A 24,477-nucleotide genomic window follows, 5' to 3' on the forward strand; every position below is an offset into this window, starting at 1 on the left:
GAAGCAAATCACTCCACCTCTCGCGGTATGAATCAAGCAGGGATTAACCATGCTGAAACCATCTGCTTTTAGGTGGGCGTGAATAAAACTTTGGTGAGAAACAGGGGGCACTGCAGCTCAGAGAGGGCAGGTGACTTGTCCAAGGTCACACAGCAGGTGGTGACCTTCTGTTAAAAAGGGGGTGCAGAGTGGGTGCTCCAGGGTCACGTGGTCAGCAGCCAGCAGGATCTTCTGAGAGCTACCCCATGCCTCTCTTCTGCCCCCAGCCCCAGGCACAGTCCCTGTCCCTCAGCACCCAGAGGTAGATCCCTCAGAGTGCCCCAGCCCCCAGGACTCTCCCTGACACAGTCTAGAGTCAGACTAGAATCCAGACCTGTCATGCTCTGTGGGGTTAGACCCCCAGAGGCCAGAGTGGAGAGGCCAGCTCAGGGTGACATCATTTGGGCTATCACAGGTGCAGGAGAACAATTGGGACAAGTCCCATCAGGGCTGACCCAGGCTGACATCACCAGTTAAAGCCATCAAAGTCAGAGTCCTGGATGCATCACTTCTGTTTATTTGTTCCTGGGATATGCTGACCCACACGAGTTCCATGAGCCATCCCTGAGCACCTTCTATGGAAAAAGTCCAGTAGACACAGCAGAGTGGGTGGGCTGGGCTGGGAAGAAAAGCCAAATTCAATTCAGGCAGGGGATGGGCCCCTTGGCCTCAACTTCCTCCCCGGTGTGCAGGTCTCCACAGCCCTGTGCAATCTCCGGGTCGTCCCCAGTCCTTGCTGCAGTGCAGGTGGGGCTGGAGGTGGGGGTGGCACAGGGGCAGACTTTTCTGGAAAGGGCGACATCAGGGCATCAGACCAGCCCTGGCAGGGCTGGAGCCACTGCCTGAAGTCAAGCAGTCAGGGAGAGTCCTGGGGGCTGGGGCACTCTGAGGGATCTACCTCTGGGTGCTGAGGGACAGGGACTGCGCCTGGGGCTGGGGGCAGAAGAGAGGCACAGGGCAGCTCTCAGGAGATCCTGCTGGCTGCTGACCACGTGACCCTGGAGCACCCTGCACCTCCTTTCTAACAGGTGGGAAGAGCTGATACTTAACAGTGCTTCCCCAGAACCAGGCTGTGCCTGGAGAACTCTGTCTCCGCTGTCCCCACTCTCATCCCCTGAGACCCCTTCACCATCCTGGGTCTCTGTTCCTTCCGAGAGCCAACACCCGTGGAGGCGTGCGGGTGTGCTGCCATCAGATCTGCCTAAATCCCCTCTCTTGTGGGCACAGCAGTCCCTCAGGGTTCCTTTACCAGGGACCCCCCCCCCACCAGGCGAGGTCTAAGTTCTGCAGCAACCTCGCCCCTGGCAGCCAGCTCTGGGGACTCAGCCAAGTTCCCCTCCCCAGGGGCTTGGCTTGAAGTCATACTTATGCTTCTCCTTCTGTTTCTGGTTCCACTTTTCTTACTCTCTTAGTAATTCCCAATCCTTTCCTCATCCCCCAGAAAACTTCCTAGTAAATCAGTTTCACATGGATTCTTGTCTCAGGGTCTGCTGCTAGATTCCCCAACCCCAGACAGTTATGAGGTAGGTGCCATTAATTTTCCCATTTCAGAAATGAGGCTATGTGGCTCAGAGACTGTCAAAGACCCCCAGGTGGCAGGAAGCAGAACACAGGCTTGAATTGAGCTCAGCCCCCTGCAAAGCCTGAGCACTGACCTCTCCTATCCACCATCAGTACCATCTGAGTTTATTTACATCCCTCCTGGCCATCTGAGCTAATCTTTCCTTTTTTTTTTTTTACTGGAAGGAAAGCAGGAGAATATGAAGATGATCCAAGGGGGATGACTAAGTCCTTAGATTCTTCTCATTGGCACAGATCCTGTTTTGGTCAATCCTTGTGAATCAGGGCGGGTCTGACATTCTGGGAATGCAGGGAGACTTCAAACCAACTTCATGAAAACAAGTTGTAAAAATACTGGCCGCCACTCAAAGCGGCCTGCTGATGAACTTGGCTCCACAGAGAAGGGCTGAACAAGTTCACGAGAAGGGAGCACACAGCAGGAAAGACTTAGGTTAGACCCAGAGGAAGGACTTCCCAGTAATTGGGAGGTGGTCCAGGGATGGGGTTGGTCATGGACCCTCGGAAGCAGGCGAATCAATTTCCTGACCTTCCCAGGCCTTGCTGGTTTGAAGCATCTATGAAGTCACTTGGGGCGCAATGAAGACAAAACAATGGGAAGCCAACCCCACACAGTCCTAAGCTTCAACCATTGACCTGGGTCCTGGTTTACCAGGATGTTCTGAGTTTGTGGGGTTTCTGCCTCCTAGGAGGTCAAAAGTATCCACAGGGGACTTCCCTGGTTGTCCAGTGGTTAGGACCGTGCTGGTGGGGGGCCCGGCTTCAACCCCTAGTCGGGGAGCTAAGATCCCATATGCTGCACAATGAGGCCAAAAAAAAAGTATCTGCAGGTAAGGAACCCCAATCCTCCCCACACCCAGTGTGGACGGAGGCCCTGAGGCTGGCTGAACCCAGAGCGGCACCGAGGACTACCACCTGGCCAACTCCTCTGCCCCTGCTGTCTGCAGTGAGCCCTCCGGGGAGAAACACCTCCTCCAGGAGCCTCCCAGTACTGCAGAGGACCATGGCAGGTGTTTATAGATGCCATCTCCAGCTCCTCCTCCCCACTGGCTCCTGCCAAGTGGCAATAAACAGGCCTGAGTCTCACCAGTTTGTCCCCTCCACCCCTTTCCAATCACACTCCTTTCTTTCCTTCTTTCTCATCCAAATGTCTGAAAGACTTGTCAACACTCACGTCATCACTTCCTCTCTCCCATCTGTTGCTAAACCCACCACCCTCTGCTCCCACCGAGTCCATCAATACCCTCCACGTGAGGAAGCCTCCTGGACAGTTCAGTCCTCCCCGACACCATGGCCCCCGCCTTCCTTGTGGAAATGTCCTCCTTCTCTGGCTTCCCGGACACCAGTTCCCCTGGTTTCTGCCCTCCCACTCTGGCTGGCCCCCAGCCCCTTAGCTGGCTCCTCTCTCTGGCCAGGTCAGCCCTTTTCTCCTCCCTTGCCCTTTACACTCTCGAGGGCAATACCACCTACTCCCGCGGCTTCAGACACCCCATTCCTGCCCAGGCCAAATGCCAGGCTCAAGTATCCAATGACCTTCTGGTCATCTTGTCCTGGACATCCCATGGGAACCTCACATCCACAGCAGCCAAATGGGAACTTGTCATGTTCCCCTGAACTAGGGAGGAATGCATCAGCCTCCCACTTTCTCCCAACTCAAGGCGTCTCCTTCTTCCCAGTCTTCCAGCCTGGGAAGATGAGATTCACCCTCCCCACCTCCCCCATCCTCACACCCCCAAACCCCACCCCACACCAAGTCCTGCTGTGCTCTCCAACCCCTCCCCTCATCTCCCACCTAATATCCCTCACATCTCCCTCTGCTCAGCTTCCTCCTGCAGGAAGCCTTCCGTGACTCTCCGGACAAGACTCGAGTTGGCCTCCTGCTTCCATATGCCCAGTACAGCCCTCAGCCAAGCAGCCATGCTGGCACTGACCCACATCTAAAGGCCCAGACTGGTTCCAGAAGTGCAGGGCCAGGGCCTGGCCCAACTCTGGGTCCTGGCACCAGGCCGAGCTCAGCATAGAGGGGCTTCAGGAGAGGTTTCCCAAATCTGGGGATCGTCTCTCTGCTGAAAGACCACTGGTGAGCTCTGGATCTCCCCACAGCCCCCCTGAGACAAGGGCTATCTCTTTGCTCTGCCCCTCTTCAGGACTTAAATCACACGAACACTTAGTCCCCTTTTTTCTTGTTCAGTCACTAAGTCATGTCGAACTCTTTGTGACCCCATGAACTGTAGCATGCCAGGCTTCCTTGTCCTTCACCATCTCCTGGAGTTTGCTCAAACTCATGCCCAGTGAGTCAGCGATGCCATCCAACCGTCTCATCCTCTGTCATCCCCTTCTCCTGCCCTCAATCTTTCCCAGCATCAGAGTCTTCCAATGAGTCAGTTCTTCACATCAGATGGCCAAAGTATTGGAGCTTCAGCATCAGTTCTTCCAATGAATATTCAGGGTTGATTTCCTTTAGGATTGACTGGTTTGATCTCCTTGTCCCCTTTTAGAGGCTTTCTAACCCATCTGCTTTTACAAGGAGCTGTCACATGGGGTCTGCAAATGCATACACGTAGACATACAAAAACATACCAAGTGTGCATTCCCAGGCAAACACTCATGGTACTCGGCACCAGCACACGGGCTAGAAGAGGTATGTGCAGATCACAGACAGGCCCCATAGACACAGCTTCCTGGAAGCAGCATGGACTAGGACCGCTGTCTCCTTTGGAGTACCAGCCTCCCTGGGCATCATGGGCTCCAGGAGTCAAGGTTGGCTTGGCGAGGGCTTAGGGCTGGATCTCACGGCTGGAGCGCAGGGACTTGGGGAATGCCAGACCCCAGAGAGCCACTGTTTGCCTCAGTTCTTCCTTCTCTTTCAGTTTCCACAAACTCTTCCTCCAGGAAGCCCTCCCTTATCACATCCTTCCTCTCAGTGCTAGGGGGAGGAGGCTGCCCCCCAGAGGGGACAGCACCCCAATCTTCTCCTTGGACACTTTCTCATATACAGGGGAGGGCTGCACAGCCCAGTCACAGCTCAGAGCTTTCAGGATCAAGGTCCCCTCCTTTTTTAGCCTTAGCCCTGCCATGCCTCCAAATCTCAGCTCAAACGTCCCATCTGAGTAACCCCTGGCAGCTTCCTTTCCAGGTGCAGCCCCAGCATCAGAGAGATAAGAAGTCAGCATAGGGGGCTCATCTAATCCTCAGGACAACCCAGCTGAGGCCAGTGTTCTCACACTTTTTTTACAGATGAGAAAACCACAGCTCAGAGAGACGAGGTGACACAGGGCCACGCGGCTGCTAAGACTTTCTTTTCTTTCCCTGAAATCATATTCCCAGCCATGACCTCCCTCAGGGGGGATGCACTGGCCTCAGAGGCAGACGGGAGTGGTGAGTGGAGGACCTGGCAGGAAGGAGCCCCCAGGACCACCGAATGTGGCCACAGCCACATGGAGGGCCAGCGTGGGTTCCTCCATTCACTTGCTATCGGATGTGGAGCAAATCAGCAGGGCTCAGTTCCCCACCTGTGATGTGAGCGGGGCTGGGGACCACGACACTCAGGGTCAGTTCCATTTGGGCCCAGCAATGTGGCAGAGGAGGAAGGGGAGACAACGAGGGGTGCAGGGGCTGTTCTCCTTGAGGGTGTGGGGACAGAGGAGGTGGCCACCGGATATTCTCTGGCCCCGCCAGCTGCCAGGCTCCTTCAGAACCCTCCTCCAAGGTAATCTCCTCCCAGAGGGTGGCAACCTTCTACCTTACTCTGCAGGATAGCCAATCTAAGCAGAGAATAAATGGCAAAGTATCCAATATACTGGGCTTCCCAGGTGGCTCAGGGGTAAAAATTCACCTGCCAATGCAAGAGACGCAGGAAACATGGGTTCAATCCCTGGGTTGGGAAGATCTCCTGGAGAAGAAAATGGCAACCCCCTCCAGTATTCTTGCCTCGAGAATCCCATGGACAGACGAGCCTGGCGGGCTACAGTCCATGGGGTTGTAAAGAGTCGGACACGACTGAGCAACTGAGCACGCATGTACACACACATCCAATATATTGGAAGGGGTGGGAAAGCAAGCCGGGTGGGTGTGCACAGCACATGCAAAGCTGATGCAAACACCCCAGGCAAACACCTGGGTATGAGTCCCCTCATTCCTGTCCTCTCTCCCTACACCCCCGCCTCAGTCCTGCTGATGCCCACTCAGAAGCAACTCCTCCAGGGGGCACTCCAGCCCCTCATACTTCACCCAAGGGTTCCCTGGGACCCATAGCATCAAAAAAACCTTTTATGTTGGATGGGCCAAATGGCAAAACCCAAATGAACTTTTTGGCCAACCCAATAGTGAGCTCTTCTCAACTCGGCCTCAATTCACCATCCTGGTCTCCCACATGTGGGAGCCCCAGCCAAGTGAGGCTAAGTCCCTGCCCCAGGGACTCCACTCTCCAGGTCCACACCTTTACACAGCCAGTTCCCTCTGCATGGAATGCCTTCCCACCAGCCTCGGCTTGTTGAAGTCCTATAGATCCCTCAGTACCTAAATGAGAAATGCTGCCAGTTAGCAGTAGGAGTCAGGTCTTAAAGTCAGCATATCATGAGTAATTGCATCTGGTCAAAATCACCCTTGACTATGTATAGCTACCATTTGTTTACAATGCCTAGGCTTTGTTCTAGATATTTCCTGTGTTTGGATTCATCTTACTCTTACACTTCTGGCAGACTGTATTTCCAAAGCCATTGGCACTAATAACTCCCAGCCCACACACTCTCCTTATAACTCTGACACTCTTGCCATAGAGAGGTGGGGTCTATGTTATTACCCCTGACTTGCCTCTGGGAGGGCTAGGACTGATGGCTAAAGTGACACTACAAGATTTCCAAGGCCAGGTCATCAAATGGGATGCATACTGTGGGGAAGCACAGATGAGTTCAGAGAGAAACAAAAGTCCAGAAACCACATGGGTAACCTTGAGCCAGAACTGCTCAGCAGAGCCCATTTTAAATCCTGAGCTACAGAAACTGTGCAGTAATAAAGTGATTGTTCTTACATAAAGTCACTATGTTTGGGGGTGATTTGTAATATAACAGTAGTAACTAGAACATCATTATCTCCTCTTTACAGAAGAAGAATCTGAGATACAGAGAGGTTAAGCAACTTGCCCAAGGTCACAAAGCTAGTAACCAGCAGACCAGGATTTGAACCCAGGGAGTTTAGCCTGAGCCCACACTATTCACTGCCATGCCATACTAAGGGCCTGCAAGGTCCGACTGGTCTCCAGGCTCAAGCAGGCCTCAGGGAGTGGTTGTGGAATAAACGACCGAGAGAAGGGATGAGAAAAGAATAGCTGAGTGAGTGGGAATGAAAGCAGAGTAAGCTCCCAGGTGCAAGGCAAGGCCCTTAGATAAGCCCAAGCCATGCAAATGAGTCGGACATGACCCCCTCCTCACCTGGAGAAGGCGGTGATGAGGGAAGCCTGGCAGATGCCACCCATCTCTGCCCTTCGTGGATGAGCCTGAGATGCCTGCCTCCCTGCTCCCCACCTCCCTCAGCCCTGCACGCTGCAGGATCAATCCTGGAGAGCCAGTACCTCCTAAGAATAAGACCTGTGGATCCTGGAGCCTGCAATGGGAAGGTGCCAGGCTGGGAGGCAGGAGACCTTAGTCTTATCCTGGCATGGCCAAGGCCTAGCTGTGTGAACTTGGACAAGTCCCTGAACTTCTCTGGTCCCAGGTGCTCTCCAATGACACTCCAATGTTGTTGTTGTTGTTTTTTAAACTTGTTATTTTGTCTTGGGGTATAGCCAATTAACAATGTTCTGATAGTTTCAGGTGAATAGCAAAGGGACTCAGCCATACCTATACACGTATCCATTCTCCCCCAAACTCCCCTCCCATCCGGGCCATCTCCAGTGACAATGTTCTAAGACTCACCAGATGCTGAGCTGGTCTGGTGGATGGGGGTTGAGGTGAACTTCAGTATGTGGGTCCTACAGACCCCCAAAGGGATCTGTGCCTAGGAGGAAAGCAGATAACAAGAATGAATCCCCCCTACCACTCACTGGTGGCTCTCCGTGTGCTGGGGCATTTTCTCGTGCACCATTTCTAATCCTTGCAGCAATTTAATCCGGCACAGTATCAAGTGACACAATAGCAATAGCAGACCTACCACTCAACTGGCGCTGGAAACCAGGAATCCAACCCAGGCCCATTCAACCTCAAAACTCCTGCTCTTTCCACAGCAGCAAGAGACAGGAGCAACCTAAAGATCTATTGACGAACAAATCGGTAAGCAAAATGTGGTATATACATACCATGGAATGTTATTTGACCTTAAAAAGGAAGAAAATCTTATCACATGCTGAACCATGGGGACATTATGCCAAGTGAAATAAGCCAATCACAACAAGACAAACACTGCATGATTCCACTTATATGAGGTATTTACAGGAATCAAATTCATAGAAACAGAAAGGAGAATGGTGGTTGCCAAGGGCTGGTGGGAGGATGAGGAGTTATTATTTAGTGGGTATAGAGTTTCAGGTGTTTGAGATGAAAACATTCTAGAGACCTGCTGTGCAACATGTGAATACAGTTAAGACTATCAACGGTATTCTTAAAAATGATTAAGATAGTATATTGTATGTTACATGTTTTTTTGAACCACAATCCCACTCTTAGGGAGATTAGGAGAGGTTTTAGAGGGGAGAGTCCAGGCAGGCTTCACGGAAGAGGGGACTTTTGAGTTGGGCAGGGTCGGCGCAAGCATAGATGAGTCTGGGGCATACAGACAAAGGCTTGGGGCCTTTGGCCCTTGCCTTCCTGACTCTCAGGATCCAGCCAACTCCATCCCCAAGCCCACTCCGATCTCCACACAGATGCAGCACCCCACAGGGGACCAAGTGTTAGCCTGGACTGAAGAAAGAACTTCTTGAACACCTACTATATGTTCCCAGGCCCACTTACTTCATGACCTCAGGTCATCCCTGTTCTTCAGGGGCCTCAGTTCTCCCATCTATACAATCAGAAGGTTACCCAGAATTCCTTCTAATTCTTACTGAAATAATTTGTGAGAGGGAGGGGAGGTGGGAGGTACCAATGACCTGCCAAGAAGGGCACCAGGACACTCCTGGTCAAAAGAGCAAGAATCAGAAGCTGCAGCTTTGGAACTTCCCTGGTGGTCCAGTGGCTAAGACTCCAAGCTCCCAATGCAGGGGGCCCGGGTTCAATTCCTGGTCAGGGAACTAGATCCAACATGCCGCAACTAAGACTTGGTATAGTCAAATACACAAATACATTAAAATTTAAAAAAGAAGCTGCAGCCTCATGATTCTGCTCTAGGCAGCTTTTGCCCACTTCAAAGAGGAAGGGGTTTGGTTTCATTCCAACTCTACACACAGGGGCCAGTGCCTGCTATGTTTGTGATAGAATCACAATCCCACCTCTCAATCCAGTACTGGAGTGATACAACTGCCCTGAGAGATAGAGCCCTCCACGCCCAGGGCTCTCTCCAAGAACCCCGACTCTCACCTCTCCCCTAACTCAGGAATCCTTTGTCCCCAGAACAGACAAGGTGGGATGGTCCCTGGTCCCAATCCCAGCTCTGCCAAGTACTAGCTGGGCCTCAGTGTCCTCGTCTGCATTTCGGGGACACAGATACCTCCTCTGTGAGAGTCAGAGAGGGCAAGGACACAAAATGCTGCACCCAAGGTCTGGCATGCAGTAGGTGCTTAATAAATGGCCACCATCATTGGCTCTCTTTGCAGACAATGCCATTTTCATCGATCTGTTTGTTCCTCTCAGAGGCTGGTTTGTTTGTCTGAATTCTTCCCAGAAGAGATGCTCCCCAGCCTTCCTAGGGGAATGCTGAGTGATGCTCCCCAGCCAGCCGCAGGGAGGAGAAAGGAGGAGCAAAGAGCTTTGCCTGATGGAAAAAGTCAAATCATCACCACGTGGAAACAGAAGAGAAGTCCCAGGGAAGCCCGGTGGTTGCCCCAGCACCTTTCACCCACCCTCTCCCTCCCTCACCCAGGGGGGCTCACGGTGGCCTCAGATCCTGCTTCCTAAGCTCTCTGAGGCCTGGCTGGGAGGCCTGATATGATCAGGCTGCTACTTAAATCGCACAAAGCCTTCTATTCTTAGCTGAGCAGCGCCAAGCTCCCTCCCAGCTGCCTGTCAGTGCTACCAGCCCCTGGGGTATGGGCTGGGGTCAGTCATGACCACAAGGAGGTGGTGGGCAGCCTGGTGACCCGACTTAAGCCTGAGGCCTGCATGAGGGGGCCCTGACCCTGGATGACCAGGGGTCCACAGAGGGGTTGCCGGGGCTAGAGGGAGATCCGAATCAGAGGATCCCTGAGCTTACTTCTGAGTCCAGTCTGCTTCTCAAAGTCTTGATTTCAAAGAGCCAAGATTCTAGGGTTCCATGATTCAGTGCTTCCAAGAGTTGGGGACAGAAAGATTCTGTGGTTCTAAAAGACCAAGTTTCCAAGGTGCTGTTGAAGATCCGAGGCTGGGCTCTAGTGTACGCACTCCCCACCCTTCCCTTTAAGAGGCAGAGGATGGCTGGCTCCATCCGGATCCTGGAGTCCCGGGCACGAGCATCACATGCAGCCCAGTGGACTCAGCACTGGGATCGGCAGTACTCCCCGGCCCCACAGATCTGCTGGGGGCAAGAGTTCCTAGTGAACTTCCAAGGAGAAACTGGGAAAGGAGGTGGGGACGGGCCGGACGGGCCGGACGGGCCGAAGCTGCCCTGAGGGCACCATCACCAGACACTGCTGGGCAGGGCATCCACTATCAGCGTCTGCCCTGGGCCAGCAGGACCAGTGTACACCCGTCAGACAGGTCTGGAGAGGCTAGGTGACCTGTTCAAGGTCAAAGCTGGGACATGGAGGAGCCAGGGTGAGAACTCCAGGTCTGGCTGGCTTCAGAGATCATACCTTGACTCACACTGTTTCATTGTTAGCTCACAGCTTCCAGGGACCACCTTCCCCAACATCCTCTTTTAGATGCAAAACTGAGGCCCAGAGAGAGAAAGGTCAAGTGCTCAAGGGCACTGGGAACTGGTAACAAAGCCAGGCAGGACTGTTCCCACTGACTGTCCCCCATGCCCTGACCAGGTCCCTGCCACTGATCCTTCTCTAAATCCTCTTTCTACCCACCCGGAACCAGGCTTCAGGGGCAGAGCTCTGCCCTGCTCTCCGTTGCCAGCACAGCAACTGCTCCATTGGGTCATCTGAGGGATGAGCTGGGAATCAGGGGATGGGAATCAGGGTCATGGCCTCACGCCCAAAGCCGGCCAGCTAAGCATAAGGAGCGACAAGGTCTGGTGAGGGCTGACCCAGTGTTGGTCAGTTCACAGGGGCATTTGTCAGAAATACTCAGAGGCTAATTAACCAGCTGTCCCATTAAGGAAAGCAAACGAGGCTTCACTGAGCCAGCGTCACAGAGCCTGCTGGTCACCAGAACAGGGAACGAACACAGCCTTGGCTTCCCGAGCCACTGGCCTGCACCCACTATGTATCAGTAGTGCTTTTTGCTTTCTAATAGAGTGTTTTTTTTTTTTTTTTTTGACTGCTCCAGGTCTTTGTTGCAACATGAAGGATCTTTAGCTGTGGCATGGAAACCCTTAGTTGAGGCATGTGGGATCTAGTTCCCTGACCAGTGCTCGAACCCAGGTTCCCTGCATTGGGAGAGCAGTCTTCGCCACTGGACCACCAGGGAAGTCCTTCAAAAGAGTTGTATAGGTAATTCCACAATGCTGAGAGTTAGGCGTCCTTTACCTTCCTTTTACAGGAACAAGGAGGTCAGGGACTCGCCCTAGGCCACTGGCAAGCAGGCAGAGTCAGGGCTGCCCCATCCCAGAGAGAATGCCCAGGTGACTCAGAGCCTCCCCTGCTGGGCTCATGAGTGGAGAATGAATCTAAGCTGCACCGATCATTTTATGGAGCTTAAGAGAAATTTCCTCTTTCCTGCTTAGAGAGAGATCACAGACCAAGTATCTAAAAAACCAATTGCTTTGTTCTGGGCTAGAACTAAATCTTTCTGCAAATCAGTGGCCTACTAAGTACCTGGCACCAGTAGGTGTCCCTCCTGCTGGGGCGTTTGATTTGACCTCACACCAACCTCAAAAGCTTTATAGCCTAGGCCGTGCCTCAGACTGGCCATGTCACAGATCCAAGGTTGCACAGTACGGGGTGGAGCTGGGACAAGAAGCCAGGTGTGTCCGGGCTTTTTAAGCCGGAGGGGTGGGAGAGAATAGACATTTATGTCCACTGGGCTCTCTTTTCAATAAACTCCTTAATGCTGCCCCCTCACTATATCCTTCTCCCTGCCTGCCCCCTCCCCTGCTCCCAACCCCATGCCAATGGAAGCAGAGGGAACATCTGTGATGCCTCTGGTGCCAGTCGGTCCCAGTTGTCCACCTCCAACCCCCAGCCCTGGTGGGGCCAGAACACCATCTGGGAGCCACTCAGGAACAAGGGCATTGAGAGGAACCCTCAGAGCTCTTGAGGAGTGGAGGCTGGGTGCAGCCCAGCCCTATACTTCTGCACCCCCATCCTGGACAGGTGGCTTTGACCAAGCACTCCGTGTGACAGGCTGTAGGCCCCCCAAATGCGTGTCCCAGGCCCTGTTGAAATAAAGCAGCATCCACACCAGAGACCTGAGTTGCTCCCACTGACGCCTCCTGGGAAGCAGAGGGGAGGGAGGGTGACAGTCTTGTTCTGCCCTCAGGTACACAGGCCAGAGTCCCCCGGATAAGACAAGCCTGTTGGATCCAGCCTGTGAGCAGAACAGAAAAGTTGAGGAGGGAACGTTCCTGACACATGTCCCACCCTTTCCCAGGGGCCAGACTCAACACTCTGCAGGCCTCTGGGGTGCAGCTGGGAGGGGTAGTGTCTGGTCCCAGGATCTAGCACTGCTGTTAGAAGGCACACATACACAGGAGTGCAAACACACAGGCCTGGCCTGCCTGTGCAACATGTACATAATTCATGGGCTCTGATCGCTTTGGCCTGGATAAAGTATACCCTACAGCAGCCTGCACAGAGATTAGTGAGTAGCCACCCGGGAGCACTTCTGGGAAAGGGGTGAGTCCCCAGAGGGCTGGCGGATTGTGGGGGGTGAGGGTCAGTTTACTAAATTTTTTCACTAGTTTTATCTCATTGAATCTTCATAGAAGCCCAGTGTGGGAGTTACTATTGCTCCCATTTTACAGATGAGGAAACTGAGGCTCAGAAGTCAAGTAGCTTACCCATTTTCACACAGAAGGAAGAAGCAGAGCTTCCTATCCTGCACCAAGCTGCTTCATGCAGGCAATCCGCAACCCCCGTCTAGCTCAACTCCCCTCCGCCACCCAGTTTGGGGCCTTAGAAGAGCCATCAGTGAGGACCCCATGGCACTTCATCCTGAGCTCAGCAGACTGGATGTTGAAAGGAAGAGAGAATGAGGACTGAATTCCTCCAGCAGAGTCAGCCTGACCTCCAATGTCTGGCCCTTGCCCTGCCAGGGCTTCCCAGGAGGCCTCAAAGCTGGGGGAGAAACAGTCTGGTCCTCCCCTGCACACATGCCAAGAATTCCCAAGAGCCCTTCAGAGCTGGAAGGGACATGCTAGGTGACCTTGAGCCCAACCATGAGCATGAGCAACTCAAGGTCCAGAGCAGGAAAGGACTTGCCCAAGATCCCATGATGGAAGAGTCCAGTCAGTCCACAAACCTGCCAGGCAGGCAGCAGCCAGGTGCTGGGGACACTGGGATGGGATGGCCTGGCCCTCAAGGTGCTCCCACTCAGCTGGTGTTTGGACCCTTGTGAACTGCCCAGCCAGCTTCTCCAGCCCCATCTCCAACGTCCCACATTTCCTCCTTCTGCTTCCATCACCCCAGGCTCTACACAGGGTCCAGAAAGTGTAACCTACCCTGTTGCCACCTCTGTACCTGTGCTCCAGTCTGTTGCTTTTCCAAGAATGCCCTTTCTGGCTGGCCAGAGCCTGTCTACCCCTCCAACCCCCAGGTGACCTCTGCTCTGCTCTTCTGTGCAGAGCCTAACCCCAGATTCCTGAGCCCAGCTCAGGCTGACGGAGCCCAGGGGATGTGCTCCCTCCTTCTTCTGAGCCTCCCCTCACTCCTGACAACAACAAGGAACTCCTTCTGTGTGAAAATGCATAAGCAACTTGACTTCTGAGCCTCAGTTTCCTCATCTGTAATATGGGAGCAATATTAACTCTGTCTAGGGTAAATGTTCCTGGAACAGTCTCCCTTACGCACCTCGGGACTGGGGACTACAGAGCCAATGAGCCCAGCAGTAACTGCATCACCCACCCACCTCCCACAAAGACCCCTAACAATAAAAAATAAAAACAAAACAAAAACATGTCTTTCTATTAGGGCTAGTATTTGTCTTTCTTTAAAAACCCTTAGTGGGCACGGGGAAATGAAATGAAAGGTTCTTAGTCAGACGCATCTTGGCATTTCCAAATGCTGGCTGTGTGCCTGGCACCCAGGAAACGTCTGAGAGGAGTGTTTGGTGGATGAAAGAATCAAAATATCTCCACCATTCACTTCCTCCTGTTGCCTGAGACTCCACCATTATTACCAATTCTTTCCTGGGGCTAAACGGTCCTCCCGCAGATCCTCTCTCAAAAGGCAAGCTGCCCAGCGCAGAAACAAGCTCTAGCTGAAGCCTTCTGTGCCAAATTGGAAAGTGAGGGTATACAGATCAGCTCTCCTCTGTGTCTTCTCCAGGCTATCAGCCCCCAGACCCTGCTCTGCGACAAAGCAGCCACATGTTCAGGCAAGCTTGGGAAAGGCTGGTGGCACCCGTGCCACAGGTTGGGGATCCCTCGTGCATATCAACACAGCAAAGGCCCTGAGAAGTCCTGTTCTGAGCTATGTGACCTTACATTTCCCAAATCTATGCGTCCTGGGACCCAGAGCCATCCCAGAGAATTAGCTCCGCAGAGCACAGTCCAGGTAGTGTGGACCAGATAGTGGGCCCAGGCCCACTGCAGGACTTGTAGGTATGTTAAAGGCAAGCCCACACTCCCTGCTGGCCGATCCAGAGGCAGACGATCCTGCTTTGTGACAGAAGCAGTAAATGAACGGGGCATCACAGGGCTTGCAAACGGAGCACAGGAGAGGGAAGAGGTAACAGGCCAGCCTGGAGACCTGAATTCCCACTGCAATTCTGTGCTCACTGCTGACCCCTGGGCAAGGGATCTCCTCCAGCTGAGCTGTTTCCACTCTCTGCAAAACAGAGAGAATGCTCTTCTGAGGGCTGCTGTGAAAATGCAGTGTGGTGCTGCAGGCAGAGGTGGATTATAAACTGTAAAGCCCTGTACCGGCATGTGCTGTGTACATCATGATACACCTGCGTGTGCTCCTGGGAGGGTGTGGTCATGTCTTGATTGATCACAAGCCACTGCAGAGGTCCTCAGTCAGGATGGATAGATGACAGATGCAAGACCCAGGGACAAAAATTGCTGGTTGAAGAGCTATGAATGAATGCATCAATGAAGCAATTCTAATAAGCTCAACTGTCCCATTTCTCAGTCCCCAACTGGTAGAAGCAGCAAATTAGGAAATACACACAGGGGCAAGAGGAGAGGAAAAAGAGGTGCTGGACCATTGGAGGCAGGTCTGTGGGCAGCAAATGAAGGGTCAGGGAGAGAAGAGTCAGGAACCCACAAAGGCGTTGTTGAACAAGTGAGCAGTCCCGGGTCAGGGCTGCAGGAAACCTGTGGGGGCTCAGCTGGTCTCGGCTCTCCAAGCAAAGCAGTCAGTGTTCACAGTGTTCACCATCCCAGGAAGTTAACCACGTGGACCTCGTGCAGGGAAAGGAAGCCATCACTCCTTTTCAAAAAGGTTTCCAACCCAAACTATTAGACGGCTGTTTTTAAAAGGAACAGGGAGCAGGAGGAAGCCTCAGGGACACAAGCCTTAGCGGCCTGAAAAAATAGGCTCGGATGGTAAAGAATCTGCCTGCAATGCAGAAGACCTGGGTTTGATCCCTGGGTCGGGAGGATCCCCTGGAGAAGGGAATAGCAACCCATTCCAGTATCTTTGCCTGGAAAATTTCATGGACAGAGGAGCTTGGCAGGCTACAGTCCATGGGATTGCAGAGAGTCAGACACTACTGAGTAACTAACACTTTACATTTTTATACCAACTCATCAATATATTCATGCACAGAACAAACATTTTTTCCTTTTTTTCTTTGACTGCATGGGGATCTTAGCTCCCTGGGGGTGGAACCCATCCCCTCAGCAGTGGAAGCACGGAGTTTTAACCACTGGGCTGCCAGGGAAGTCCCAACAAACATTTTGAAAGTGCCCATTGTGTGCCAGGTAAGTGCTGCTAGGCACTGGGGGGAAGGGATACCAGGCCTCATCGGACAGTGTCACACATTGAAGACCTTCATAGATTAATGAAGTGTTGGGTCACTTGAGGATAGTGAAGAAGGTGTTGGAGAAAAAAGCCACAGACAGGAATTCTGGAGGACCAAGCTAAATCACCATGTGACCTCAGGCAAGTGACCTTCCTTCTTTGAGGCTCCACATTACCATCCAAAAAGTGGGGCGGCTAAAAAAAAATCACTTAAAATACTACTCTGCACCAGGCACTGGACCAATGGTTACAGACCTTATCTAATGGGCACAGCCAGCAAGACAGCTGCTGCTATTTGTGGTGGGGAATGATTGTCCCTTTTACAGACGAGCAAACTGAGGCTTAACTGGTTACTCACATGCCTGAGGACAGAGAGTTGGTGGGAGCCAGGATTAAAATCCAGGTTTGCCTGACTCCAGAGCTCTCCCTCTCTGGCCCTCCCAAGCAAGTCCCATGCTGCTTCTCATAGATGGCAGCTAAGGTTTGGTGACATCATGAATAGCAAACTGCTTTATAAATGGTAAACTACCCTGTGCCCAAAGCCAAAGAGAAATCAGTCTTGATCCTCCAGGAAAACAAACACTGAAGTTCACAGGAGCATTGAAGACTAGCTGCAGCACAGAACTCCTGGGTTCCTGATCCCTCTACCTCCTTGACCAACTTCTTCCCAGAGAAAGGGCAGTCCCAGAAGCCCCGGGCAACCTCCCACAGCCCATGCAGCGCCCTCCCAAGCTGGAAATGGCCTCACACACGACAACTCCTATGGTCCTCCTCTGCTGAGGACCTAGATGTCCTGGCCTGGTGTGAGTGGGGGTAGGGGCTGGGCAGAAGCAAGAGCCCCGGGGCTCCTTGGCCCCACTGACAAGCCAGTCACCTCATCTCTCTGAACCTTGAGTTTCCCCACCCACAAAAGAGGGATTAAAGCAGAAAGACCTCACGTGGGAAAGGATCTGCTTCGAGGAGGGCCTCGACAAATATAACTGACCTTTTGTGGGATGAGTTTAACTGGGTGGGTAGGAGGAAATCCAGGCTTTCAAAATCCCTGTTTGAGGAGGCAGGTGCTGCCCCACCCAGCAGGCATCCCCCCATCCCCACTCCCTATCTAACCTTAAATGCGTCCCTCCTGCTCTTGGAAGCCCCGACCTGAGAGGTGAGCTCAGATCCTACCACCACTGCCATTAGCAGGACCCCAATTTGCTGACTTCCCAGGGTGGTGGGAGCCCAGGTAAGTGAGAAAGAGAAAAGGGGGCTTCAGCTGAAATGTACTCATCTTTACTGGAGACATCTGGGCCCCTGGGCACAGACATCCTCACAGAACTACTGCGACCCAGAGAGGCTGCTAACTGGCTTCAGGCCACACAGCAAGTCAGGAGGAGTTAAGTGGATACTGGGACCCAGGTCTTTGAGACCTAGCCCAGAGAGCTCTCCACTACCCCTGGGTCCCCGTTTTGGAGCATGGATAAAACCCAGAAAGGAAGAACAGTGAAAACAGTCAAGATGAGACACCTACCCCCAAATCATGCTGGTCAGAAGGCGCTGGCCATTGACAACTGGGCTCCCAAGACAGAGGTTGAAAACGAGCACCCAGTTGCTCTGCTGTTCCCTGTCTTACTCACTGCAGGTACTGACAGGCACATTTCTGTACAGAATGAGCCTAGCCTGCTTCTGCAGAGTCTTCAACAAGAGGAAGGAGATTCCAATTGCAGCATAATGGACTTAAGTTAGACACAAGAAAGAACTTCCTGAGGCAGCATTAGAAACGGACAGTGCAGGTAGAAAGGAAACAGGATGAAAGTGGTTGTGGAGTCTCTTCTAAAATACAAGATACTTGGACTTCCCTGGTGGTCCAGTGGTTAGAGTCTGCCTTACAATGCAGGGGACGCAGGTTGGATGCCCAGTCAGGGAACTAAGATCCACAAGACCTGGAGCAACTAACCCCAAGTGCCACATCTAGAGAGAGTCCGTGAGTCGCAATGAAAGATCCGCATGATGCAAGGAAGATCCTGAGCAGCCAAATAAATACGTATTTTTAAAAAATACAAAATGCTATCTCATCCATCAGGGCTTCCCAGGTGGCGATATGGTAAAGAACCCGCCCACCCATACAGGACATGAGGGACATGGATTCAATCCCTGGGTCGGGAAGATCCCCTGGAGGAGGGCATAGCAACCCACTCTAGTATTCTTGCCTGGAGAAGCCCATGGACAGAAGGGCCTGGCAGGATACAGTCCAGGGGATCACAAAGATTTGGACAGGACTGAAGTGACTTAACATGCATGCATGCATCTTATCCATGAATTCATTTTAGCTTCAAAAGAGACCTGGAAGGTAAGTGTGGCTACCCTTTTATTCTGTTTACCCTTATTTTCTAGGTGGGGAACTGAGGCTCAGAAAGTATAAGTAACTTACCCAACGTCTTCAAAGCTCTAAAGAGGCAGAGCTGGGCTGCAAAGCCAGGACTGACTCGGCAGCGGGTTGAGGTCAAGGCACAACCACACCCACCCCTGGCATCTCGCTGCTCCTCCTCAGTCTCAGGCTCTGTCGGAGATTTCCATCCAGGAGAAGAGGGAGTGCTCAGTGGCCAGCTATTCAGGAGAGGGCTCTGCATTCTAGGACTGCCCTGCTGTCCCCATGACGCCACGCCCCAAGGGCCTCCAGACACTTTCCACACAATATGGCCTGATATATCTTCTGTCTGACTATGCACCTAAGCTCATCTGAGGCCAGCCTGTCCATAGCCTTTGCCCAACTCCTGAGATAAGACTGTCCCTGGTAAGACCACCCTGGAATCTACCTGTAGCCTGATCTAGGGGAAAGAGGCATGGGCCAGGGGGAGCCCCGAGGTCCCTGCCTCCTCTGCAGCAACAAGTGAAGGGGAGGCCTGGCTCCTCCAGTTGCGCTCAGCAATCTCCGAGTCACTGCCAGGCCCTGGGAAGGCTTAGCCCTGTTCCCCTGCTGGGGAAACAGAGGGTCAGAGAAGCCAGGCCACTTGCCCACAGTCAAAGAATAAGAAATAATTCAATAAGAAGCTGAGCCGGGATTCAAAGCCACGTCTGTCTGATTCCAGAAGCCATGTGTGTCGCCAGAGCATCATTCCACCCTGGAGCATCATTCTACCCCGAAGCGTCTGCCTCGTGCTCTGCTTGCTGCAGCCCCTAGGGGCCATGCCTCCATGCCTTACGCTTCTTCTTCCTAGAACACCCTTCCCACCCAATTCAGACCAGTAGAGTTCCTAGCCTGTCTTTTAAGATTCATTTCAAATGCCTCCTTCTCCATGAAGCCCCCAGTTTCTCTCATTCTCTTCCGAGCTCCTGTGTTTTTGCTTGTATCCTGCTCAGAGCTGCCTGACCTGCCCCATGAGGAAGAGACTTGACCCATACCCTAACCGTTCCCTGCCACCCCAGCCTTGGGGCTTCTCCAGGGCGGCGACACCCAAGTCTTCTTCCTCCCAGCTCTTCATGCAGACTTGGTGGTAGAACTTGGGGACATCTCAAACAACTACTTTTTTTTTTTCCTGACAAATAAGCCATTTATTCCCAAGCAGAAAAAAACAAATATCCATTTTGATTTTCAAAACACCCTGAACATCCTCTTAGAGCATTTATCACATTAAAATCAGTTATTTGATTACAGTCATCCCTTGGTATCTGCGGGGGACTGGCAACTGCTCTCGGACACTGAGCCTTAATAGATTGAGAGGCCACTTCTCACAGAACGTGATTTGCGGGGGAGGACGTGGGGAGGGGGGAGGTATCTGACAGGTAAGTGTCCACAACGGGGTCAGGCTGTGGGGAACGGTCACAGCCCTTGTCACCGGGGCAGAGTCTAGACTGAGGGCGGTGACGGTCCCCATCCTCTAATTAAAGGTACGGCCACATCATGAGTTCTGGGCTCCCACTGTCTTATTTGTGATAATGGTAAAGACCGTCATTTACTGGGCACTTCCTGCTTACGAGGCACCGTCCCAAGCACTTTCCATTCATTCACTCATCAATCCTCACAACAACCCTCTGAGGTACTCTCTGCTATTCCCAGTTCAAAGACGAGGAAACCCAGGCACAGGGAGATGAAGGGACGCAGTGGTTAGTCCCCCAGCCATATTAACGCCGATCAGGATTTCAGGAGAAAGTCCGGTTTTACAGCCTGTGTTCTAACCACTATTCCATGCTTCCTGACCAGAAGGGACAGAGACACAGGCTGGAAACTCACAGCCAGATCCTCTGAGGCCCAGTGGCTGTGGAGCTGGGCCAAGTGGTGGGCATGGCGGCCAGGGGCCTGAGCACCAGTCTCAAATGGGTGCTCAGGTGAGGCAGAAATAGAAAGATGGGTGCCCCCAGCACTCCTCTCGGAGAGGATTGTGAAAGATGGGATGCTCTGGGGTGGGGGCTGAGATCCCCTTTGTAAGGGATAAGCTCAAGTACCAAAGATGAGCCTTCAACTGCATCCCTTGGAGGGTGAGTCCAGAGCACCTCACAGGTTTTGCCTGAAAGCCTTGCGTTTGTTGTTTGCCTCTCTGGACCCAGCCCACTTTGCGTCGGGGCCCCTGGAGGCTGAGGTGTTGAGTTATGTGCCGTTGGTTTCTGGGAGGTTCACCCAGTGGGAAACCCCAATGGGAGACTGGAGGAAGGAAAGGAGTGGAAGTTTTATTCCACCACTGGGGCTCCTGGGTTACCTGGTCCCTCTCCTGCAGGCCAGAGCCTCTGTCCTTATAGCTGACCGCTGCCTCCTGGGGCACCTGCAGCCCTGGGCAGGAATCGGCCCCCTGCAGCTGTGCTCCTTTTGCTGGTTCGCCACAACCTGCTGTCTGAGCGGCTCACTCTGGGCTCACACACCCTCCCTTGCTGGGCCAGAGCAGAGGAGACCAGGTACTGTTGCCAGTGACCCCTTTTGGCAGTCTTTCTTTCCCCCTCAGAGTCCACTCTAAATGTGCGTGGAACAAATGATAACATGATAGGGGTTTGCAGGGGGGCACGTTACTAAGTGTGCAGACCTCTGCTCTCTCAGCCTGGGCCAGCACTCAGAGGAGGTTGGGAGCAGGGAGCAGGGAACAGGACTAGGCCATGAAGGCAGGAGGCAGAGTTCAGTGAGGACAGCCATGGCCAGTGTGAGCACTCATGACACGGCAGGCACTGTGTACTATACACCAAGCACTTCATTCACTTCTCAGAACCTCCCCAAGGAGGGTGCACTTCCTATTTGCGCATTTTACAGAAGAGAATACCAGTGCTCAAAAAAGCAAAGCTGAAATGACTCTCCCAGGGTTGTATTTCCAGTAAGTGACAAAGCCAAGGCTCAAATTCGACTTTCTCTGCTTCTGAAACCCATCCCAGTAACTACCCTGAAATAATTTTTTTGGATTGGCTTTCAACAGAGGCAGCTGACTTAAATGGGGTCAATTATTGGTGAGGGCCACACAGAGGCCTCCAATGTCTCCCCGGTACCCTCCCCGAGATGAAGAAAAAAAAAAAAAAAGAAAACCTCTGGCATTCTTTAGTTCTCCCAGGTGGGATGGGGGCCCCAAGCAGGCGGTGCAACTGGGTGTCCGGGTTGGAAAAACAAGCAGATTCAGACAAGGCTTCATTGTTAAGGAGAGCTTGACTCTTGGGCCATTAAAACAAAACCAAGCAAGACAAAATGCTTGCTGCCTTGTCTTATCTCTTAGAGAGAAGGGGGATGGGAAGGGCCCCAAGACTGGGTGCTGATCCCTCCCCACGCCAGCCTCCTTCTCAGAGACCCAGCTTCAGGTGGCTGGGTCAGTAGAAAGAGCAATGCAGTGGGAGTTCAGGGTCTGAGTCCAGCAGGCTCTGCCACTGTCTGTGACCCTCCACTGCACACTGCTGGCACGTCCAGTGCTGCACTGGTGCTTTCTGCACATGGCCTCATTTGGTCTCTACGGCCCTTTCAGAGAGAGATGTTATTTCTGTTTTCAGATGAGGACACTGAGGCTCAGAGAAGACACTCAAGCAGGGATCAGAAGGGTGTTGGAATCTAGGTTTATCAGATTGCAAAGTCTTTCCAGTCCATGTTTCTCCAGGGAGGGCAATACCCTGGAAGCAATGAGCTCCTTGTCTGGGGTATGTACGGGTATCATCTGGGGATGCGGTAGGAGGCGTGCCGCAGAGGGTGGCCAGGTGGTTCTCAATCTTGGTTGAGCTTTGACATCACCTGGGGAGCTTTAAAAGCTATTGATGTGTAGGTCTTGCCCCAGATTGTGGAGTGGGGACCAGGCAGGACTTCTAAAAGTTTCTGCAGTGATTCTAATGTGTTGCAGCAAATTTGAGAGCCATGGGCCCAGATGCTCACTATAACCTCTTCCACCCCACACTTTATAAAGGAAACAAAGGCTTTGTTATTCTGACCTCATTTCACAAGAGAGGCAAAAACTAGGCAAAACATAAGGGCCAAGGTTGTGTCCTCAGGGTCCACCATCAGCTGTGAGTGCAGGCAGTGTGAGGGGACCCTGACTTTAGGGTGCCTCTGGGGTGAACTTTTTAAAAGATACTTGGGGGGTCCTGGCTCCTTTGTCGATGGAAGGAAAGTTTCTCTTTGAGCCTCCTGGGTGGGACGGTGAGGCAAATTCTTCAAGGCCCTTTTTTCCTTTGCATAGAGTTCACTCATTCAAAAGCTAAACAGCTGTAGGATTAATGCTGGAAGACCACCTCTGCTTTTGGGTGTGCTTTGGGAGCAAGAAGATAAAAGAACTCCAAGCAAGTCCTGTTTATTCTTTTCTGTTGGAGATTTGGTCCCAGGCCTGGGAAGAGCTGAGGCTCTCAGACTTCGGCTCACACTTCCTCCCACCTGCCTCCTTGGTGCCCTCCAGCAGGATGTCACAGATGGTGAGACGGTGTGGGGCAGGGGGAAGATGGAGGCCTGTGGAGTCCAGCAGACTCAGGGTCTGCCCAGGCAGGGACTCCTTCTGGACAGGAACCACTCCTCTCTGAGCCTGTGCCTACTGTTGCCTGCCAAGTGATACCAGGGTGCGTGTGTGTGCATGCGTGTTAAGTGATACTTTTCAATGCAGTTCTAGGAGCACCACCTCCAGGAAGCCCTTCCGGACTCCACCTCTGCCCTGCACTGAACAAACCCAGCCCCTGGCCTTCTCCGCCACGTTGTGTGTTGTCACTGCTTCTGTGTGCTCCCCTCCTGAGGCGGCCGCGTGTTCATTCATTGTCCAGGGCAGCTGCCCTGTGCCTGGGACTCATTCCACATGTCCATTCTGAGCACCTATTCTTTCAGACTCCGGTAGGTACTCAAAATACAGGAAACAAAAGCACATATGCACTGAGTGCTTATTATGTGCCAGGCATTTTTCTGAGTGTTTTACATGAATAATGCATTTAATCCTCACCACAACTATAATTGTCCCCATTTTATAGATGGAGAAATTGAGACCCAGAGAGGTTAAATCACTTGCCCAAGTCACATGGCTAGAAAGTGTGCACTTGGGCTGTGATCTGAGCATTGCCCTCTACCACCATCCACAAATGTCCATGGGATCGGCCCCTGCCTTGGGAGCTCAGTCTTCACAATTTGGAGGTTTTGTATCTGTGTTTACTTGTTGAATGTCTGTTCCCTCCATGAACCAAAATCTCCAGTCATGTTATGTTTCGTAATATGTAATCATGTGTGAGTGCAGAAGGAGAGGGAGACCAAATGAACACTGCTTCCCTTAAAGGAAGGATTCATTCTGCTCAGCATCTGCTACCTGGACCCAGACGGCTCCTCCCAACTGGGTCATTCCTGCTGTGAAGGTCTGGGAAGGACCAGGTCTCTGCACATCCCTCCTGGTCCTGACCTCTGCCTAGAACTTGGCCTACCTACTGGGAGGGTGGTGGGAATGGCAGTTCTCTAAATCCAATCTGCCTGAGTCCTCCCCAGGTGGCAAAACACCCTCCTGGGTGAAGCCCTTCCTGCAGTTTGGCACACCCTCCCTTCCCAGCCTCAGTGGCAGGGCTCTTCCATCAGCTTCTTACTGAGTCACTTGATCACGAAGCAACTGAGGGGACGGGCAAGGGGACTCATGCTGACGGAGTCTGTGTGTCAGGCCTGGTACGTGCCTCCCATCGTCTCATTTAACCCCTGCAACACTGTGATTACCGGTGCTATTTTATACAGAGAAGGAAACAGAGGTACAAAAATTGAGTAACTTGCCTAAGGGGCAGCTTGCACTGTCTCTCCTGGGGCGGGGTAGGGGTACCCACTCTGTGCCAGGCACTCTGGGAGCAGGGGGAGAATTGGGTGGCAGAGAATCTGCTTCTGACTGGCTGGCAAGGGAAGCAGACCTACAGAAACCCAATCCACAGACCACAGCAGGCAAGTAAGGACTGTGGATCTGTAGGGGAGGAGTCCTGGAAGCTTCTAGAAGGAGACATCTTCAGGCCTGGCTCACTTCCTCACTGCTCCACTCCCACGACCACCACAGGAAGAAGGGCAAGCCTTGGCCGACAAAGTTCTAGTGCCTCGTGGGTCCCGCCCTGGAGGCTGCAAAAAGAGGAGAGGC

At 52.7% G+C, this 24,477-nt stretch overlaps 1 protein-coding gene across 3 annotated transcripts in view; it reads right to left on the minus strand.

Annotated features, from left to right (window-relative positions):
• GDPD5 (glycerophosphodiester phosphodiesterase domain containing 5) overlaps positions 1-24,477 on the minus strand; it is an 86,475-nt gene that overhangs the window by 56,558 nt on the left and 5,440 nt on the right. For 2 of the 3 annotated variants that reach the window (XM_043481727.1, XM_043481724.1), the window contains exon 2: positions 7,530-7,611. The exons of the other annotated variant lie outside the window; for it this stretch is intronic. The gene's annotated coding sequence lies outside the window, so the exon portion shown is untranslated. The remainder of the gene's footprint in view (positions 1-7,529; positions 7,612-24,477) is intronic. 3 annotated transcript variants of the gene reach the window in all.

This window comes from Cervus canadensis, chromosome 11, assembly GCF_019320065.1.
Source record: "Cervus canadensis isolate Bull #8, Minnesota chromosome 11, ASM1932006v1, whole genome shotgun sequence".
NCBI lineage: Eukaryota > Metazoa > Chordata > Mammalia > Artiodactyla > Cervidae > Cervus > Cervus canadensis.